This window comes from Acanthopagrus latus, chromosome 8 (assembly GCF_904848185.1).
Source record: "Acanthopagrus latus isolate v.2019 chromosome 8, fAcaLat1.1, whole genome shotgun sequence".
NCBI lineage: Eukaryota > Metazoa > Chordata > Actinopteri > Spariformes > Sparidae > Acanthopagrus > Acanthopagrus latus.
This window is the reverse complement of record NC_051046.1, coordinates 17494709-17501113: the sequence shown is the minus strand read 5'-3', so window position 1 is coordinate 17501113 and position 6405 is coordinate 17494709. Positions and strand designations below refer to the sequence as shown.

General features: G+C 42.5%; 1 long non-coding RNA gene across 1 annotated transcript; it reads left to right on the top strand.

The window, feature by feature from the left end:
- The first annotated feature begins 3128 nt into the window (after positions 1-3128).
- On the top strand, positions 3129-5867 carry LOC119024736. The gene is made up of 3 exons (XR_005076584.1): positions 3129-3864; positions 5164-5395; positions 5493-5867. It is a non-coding gene; the product is annotated as an uncharacterized LOC119024736 (long non-coding RNA).
- Positions 5868-6405: the final 538 nt, after the last annotated feature.

The following is a 6405-nucleotide window of genomic DNA, read 5'->3' as shown; positions in this document are numbered from 1 at the left end:
GTTAGAGACTAAACTGTGAGCAGATATCACCAGCAATTAGACAGATCCCAGTGAATGTTCCAGAAAAGAGCGGAGAAAACATCCACCCACTTTGTAAACAAGTCACATTCCCAGTGGCTGACACGTCCAGAGAGCTCTTACAGTCGTGTTAATACGTAAAATGATGGACTGACCCGGCGCTTCCCATGATGCACTAATGTGGCAAAACAGTTGCTGCTATTACGTTCGGTCTGAATCTGAAGAACATGTGGTAACAGTTTGCTAGTGTTGAAAACATGGGTGACAATGCAGTCATCGATGTCTCATGCTGTCCACCCACTGTTTTACATTCTTCAGTTTACAGTAACGCTCCAAACTCTTTCGTTTTCCCCCTCACTTTCACTTTCGACTTCTGTCCTTCAGATATGGATTATTTACTCAAGAGCTGATTAACAGACACATTCTTGACTTTTTCTTATAAAATATCTTTCCCCTCTTGTAAGATTTAAATCAGCAAAGACTTAGCAAGAGTTAACAAGTATTTATTGGCATGTGCACAGTTAAGAAGATCCCCTGATGGAGTCCAGGCACTAGTGGCGCTCACAGGATGGACAGAGAGAATGGCTGAGATCTGGGTGGGTGTGAAAAAGAGCGAGCTTCTGTTGAAATCAGACGTGGTGTGCTGGGGCTGTCGGACCATCCCCGTTGATGTTTGTGTCGACCAAAACAGGTATTTTAATTGAACCGTGATGTTTTCCTAAACCTAACCAAGTGTTCTGGGGCCTAAACCAAGCAGCAATGTTGTCACAAGAGACGAATAGAAAGGTCAACCTAAACAAACAGTTGTGACATACATTAAAGTCCAGTTTCAACATATCTGTTGTAGAAACATACCTAACTAACATTAATACTGGTGGTTGTCAGTTTGCCAGAAACACAACTTACCATATGTACAAGTAAGTCTCCATGTCAACTTGATCTGTGTTGTGATAGCCCAAAACAATCAATTATGGCTGCTTCAAAGTACATCATGTGTCAGGAATGTGGAAGATTTTTTCAATTATCGCTGCTTTAAAGCACATTTCATTTGGTAAACTGACATGCAGCACACATTGTAAAGTGCTCTTGAGTGTTATTGAAGAACTCTGTTCTTTTCCATCCACTGTACTGACTCAAATTGTTATGTGGTGGCCCGTATAACAACGTCGGTGATGAAAAGCAGCAGTGGCAGACAGCTCTGAGTGAATTTCCAGAAGGGCTCTTCCTTAAAACAACTTCCCCATCAGGTCCTGCATACCACGTCTCTGTGTGCTGAGCCCCGTCCCGCCCTGGTCTGACCACCGCCTCACCCGGCACGTACACCTTCAAGACCACCTCAGGACCACACTTCCTCTGGTCATGTTACAGTTTGGTGCCTTCATTCTCCAAAATCAACAGGGAGGACTTGCACAACTTTTTTGCCATAATCAAAGACCCACCTCATTAAAATCACAAGGACCGAAACTTTGTCGAATTGTAAAAACAACTGCCAACAGGCAGAACATCATTGCTGCATGGAGTATTTGTCATGTTCTCCAAAGAAAAGAAAGAAATCAAAACCTGTTTGGCATTTTTTTTTTTTTTTTTACACATGTGTGTATTTAAACTGATGCAATTTGTTTCCCTGCTTCATGTAGTGACACAATAAACCCTGGAGGGAGTGCTCACCGGGTCCACCCTGGTGATTTCCTGCCCAGTCCAGACTCATGGCCTCTGTTCACGGTTTTGGAGGGCATTAGGACGGATGAGGGGTTGGCAAGGATGGAGGTTGAGTGGTGAAGGAGAGAGAAGAGGTGCAATGGGGGGAGGGATGAGGGATGAAAGGAGGGTGGGAGGCAATATTAAACCAGCGCTGTGTTGTTCTTGGCTCACTCTGTAGTCTGTCCCACCCCACTGCAGGGTATTACACACACACACACACACACACACACAAGCAAAACACAACAGAGATTTCCATGACAATAGTGTTCCAGCCAGTGGGAGTAACAAAGCAGGGTGACCACAGTGCATTTCTCACAGAGGAGGTGAGGTTTAAAGTCTCTCTCAGGGCTGGACGCGAGGAATCATCTGCTCCGCCGGTCAGGCCACAAAACCAAATGAGCCGCACGGTGACTTTGGAGGCAAGCTGGTGTCCAGGCAGCTTGCGAGTGGGGCTCGGTGGCGAGCTGAGGAGTGAGTCGTGTCAGGTTAAAAAAAAATCACAAGAAAATCGTTGTACTGTCTCGGTGGCAAAAGGCCGTAGTTACATAATTTGCTTGTAAACCATATCATTCACGAGAAACCATCAGTCACCAAGACAGAGAGCGGAGCACACAAGGGGTGAACTGGACTAGAAGTTAATTATCACTCTTGATATTTATGATGTTGGGTTGGGAACCCTTATTTTGACCCCTGAAAGCAACAAAATTGTAGGGTCTCATCTCGTCAAACACAGATGCTCTGGACTGGTGTCAACCCAAAGAGTCAGTGTTTGACGATCTGAGGATGAGACTCTCCGACCGACTGTCTTTTTCCAGGAATTTGGATTTTTGTTGTTTTAAGGATAATTCCAGTTTATTACAGCTTAGATCTCATTGCCCATCTTTCCCAACCGTAGCCCAAAAATGCAACGACACTCACAGAGATCTTCAGTAAGGTCTGTGAACACGAGCAGCAAAACTTCTTTGGTATAGAAAATGAGAATGAATAAACTGTAAAATAATTACCCAAACATCCATCACAATTTACAGACTTTGTCCATACTTTCCGTGGAATTAGGGGATCTTTAGTGACACACTTCCTAGAATCTTGTAGTTGGACTCAATAAACTCACTGCAGCTGCCCAAGAAAAAGTTCTCACAAAGTAAAACCACTACATGTTTGTGTTTTGGTACATATTAAACAAAGACGACATTAACTATTGACTTTTACAGTATGGGCTTTTCATTTGAACCTGCAATTATTCATTTATTCCTCTTGGGGGCAGCAGAAACAAGCTGTAAACACACCACTGACATATTATCACCTTTTAAATAGATACAGCAAAAAACTAATAATTGTATTTAAAAAATTAGCAGATATGGAGCAATGTCATCATTTATTCTGAGTTGTGTGTGTGTGCCCACCCGAAAGTGAAACCAATGCTGCTTAATGCTGCACTATATTCACCAGCTTGTTGCTAACTTTTGTGCTCTGCAGTTTTTTTTTCTGTTTTTTTTTTTCAAGTATTTTTTGGCATTTTTAGCTTTTATTGATATGATAGCTGAAGACTTGGATAGGAAACAAGATCAGCGAGAGGGTGAGTGACATGCAGCAAAGGGACCCAGGCCGACAGTCTAACCATGGGTCTGCTGCAGTGAGGACAAAGCCTCTGTACATGGGACACCCGCTCTACCAACTGAGGTAAATGGCGCACCAGAACAACCTTTGAGTTGCGTAAAGAGGGAAACAAAAACACAGCTGCTGCAGGCTGAAAAAGCTAGCAAACACTGGCGCACAGAATTGTACTAGAATGAAGACTCAGACACGGTGCTAAAAAGTTCAACAATCATTCCTTTAATGAAAACCAGGTTGATGCAGGGAGGGTTTATAAACAGGGCAGAGGTACAAGAATCAGCAGTCGGTAACCAAGGCCCGCCAGTAAAGTGTCATTGCGGAACAAGAGGAACTGGCATAGACGGAAGGTGACAATTAGACACAGGTGCAACACATTAGGGCGGGGCAGGTAATCACACAGAAGGGGAAACACACACGGGCAGGGAGTGCAGGACCTGAGAGCAGACAAGAGGTTAGCGTCAACATATAAATAGAAAGTATAAGACAATGAGACATGAGGAGAAACAAAAAAGGGCTAACTAACAGGACGAGGTGAGCAAAAAAGCACAAAAAACAGCAACCCAAAAAGGACTCGAAAGACAGTAAAGCTTTGTACAGCTGAAGGTATGGGGTTAATTTTGTCTGTTTATGCAAAGAAATGTGGGATCGCAAAACCTTCCAACAGAGCTTCAAAGAGCCAATAAGGAAATGTTTCCCCAAAACCTTTCCATTGAAGAATTCCAAAATTAATTGTCAGCATGTTTTCTTGCGCAGACTTTTTTAAAGGAAGGTTAATCAGCACACCTCTGAGGAGAGAGCCAAGCTAAGCTAACCCTGAGTCTGAGATCAGTTAAATCGGGACATCATTAGGACTGAACAATGCACATGTTTCCTTGATGGTAGGGTTCGGTGTGTAAGAGCCATCCTACAAAGAGTTAATGTATAATGTAATTACATGGTATAAGTTGCCTGCTGTGAGTGGAATGTAGCCTGCAGATGTCGTTAATGGTTGCAGGGAGGCATTCAAGCTACAGTTTCCAGGGTTTTCACAGCAATGATACAACATAACCTGAAGCCTTGAGGGTGTCTCATTAGCTTGCCTATATATTTCCTAAGTCATCTCTTTCTTCTTACTCTTCTTAATGTGTTATTTAACGCTGTGAAAAGACAGTTTTGCCCAAGATGTGTCTGCAGGTATCACACAATCCGTAGGATAGTACCAAAGACTGTAAAACGATGTGACTGAAAGTCACTTGGAACAAATTCCTAACGGTGAGACATCAATACTGCTACAAGACATTTATTAAGCAACATGCTGATATCCAGGCTTAAGGAACAATTAATCAGAATTAGTCAGATCACTGCTAATCCTGCTTCATGAAATACTCAACAGGGTGCAGCTACATCTGGCGTCGGGCGTGACATATTATAAATCTTCCATTCCCCACACTGACTTTCAAAATGACACTCAACCTAAAAATCTGTATTTTGAGTGCCAAATTACTTCCCAGCAGGTTTGATTGGTGGCTGTAAGTGTTTTGGCTCAAGAGAACTGTGTGCTCTTTAAGTGGATTTTTGTTTTTTTGACAAAGCAGACAAAGAGCAGCTGTGGCAATTCAGAAATATGTGAGGCCTCTAAATCCTCAGCCCAGTTGCAAGGAAAAAATGTTTGCAGCCATCGTTTGATATGTTCACATTTTTACATGTCATTGCCCTATGTACCATAATGATGTGTCTGCAAATCATGTAATATAACGTTCACATTACATGTTTATGACCTGACTGGCTTATCAAAACGAAAAAAGAAAAAAAAAAATCAAATAAAATCCCGTGTCCCTATGTGTCTAACAGGTGTCCACTTCTTACATATCGCACCATCTTGGGGCAACTTCCAGCCATGTGGCTTCGGACACTGCAATATTTTTGCATCACTGCTTCTCTTGGCGTGGGCGCTTTTGGCAAAACAATAACTCTTAATTACCGCAATGCAAACGAAGGGCCAAGGTGACGGTGACTCACTGCCTTTCCTGTGAACTGAGCATTTACAAGGAAAAGTCCACAAAACACACCCAGATGCGCTGCGGTACAGTTGGCTACAGTTGACAACAAAAACCTCAATCATGCATCGCTCATGCAGCTGTCTGTGTGTGTCCCTGACTGAGAGGCCTTTCTTTCTGCAGGAGCGATTGCTGCAGCAGCGGGGCCTTCACTCTCACTCTGGCCCCGGCCCAGCACATTACAGTGCTCTCCTGACCCCAACATATGGCCCCGGGGACCCACCTCCAACCTTCTCTGACAGCTGCATGTGTTACATGTGGTTAGCATGAATGTCAGATGATAGTTTCACAGAACAGGCACAAACATTTCTTGAGAAAACAACAAAAACCAAAACCAAAACAGAGCTATTTAATGGAGTGAAATGTTTTTAATATGATGCATTTTATTTGTTACTTGATTTTTAACCATTTATCAATAAAATATCTCAAGCATTTTACTTGATGGATACCAACAAAGTTTATTAATATGAGGCATAAAGGAGTAATGTAACATCTAGCCAAAATTTCAGCAACATTATCAACACAGTGCAAGTAAACTACAGCTCTGACGTTATGTCAAAGACGTGTATTTACTGTGTTGCAGAGAAGTGTTGCTGAAGTTAGCATGCTAACCAGCTAGCCCCGGCCCGTCCTGTCGCATAACACCACTTTGTACCTGCAAGAGGTGATAGTCTGATAGCCCCTGTATTTTCAGCTAGCTGACATACACTATGCCAAATGTCTGCATAGGAAATGTCCAAAATAAACTCACAATATGTCAAGAAATCAAATACTCTTTCTTCTGTTTTCCTCACTTAATAGAGAAACATATCCATACACCTTCTGAATTCAAGTTTTCCTCTTTTACTGTACTGAGATGAGCTTAACTGCCTCATTAACTCATCACTGACACACTTCATTCAAACTAGACATAAATTCAAACTCAATAACAAAGTATTGGTTTGTCTTTCCACAATCTCCTGTCTCAGTTCATTGGGTAAGATGAGAAAATAATACACACCGATGTTAAGTGGGACCTTTGATGACGGTCCAAAGT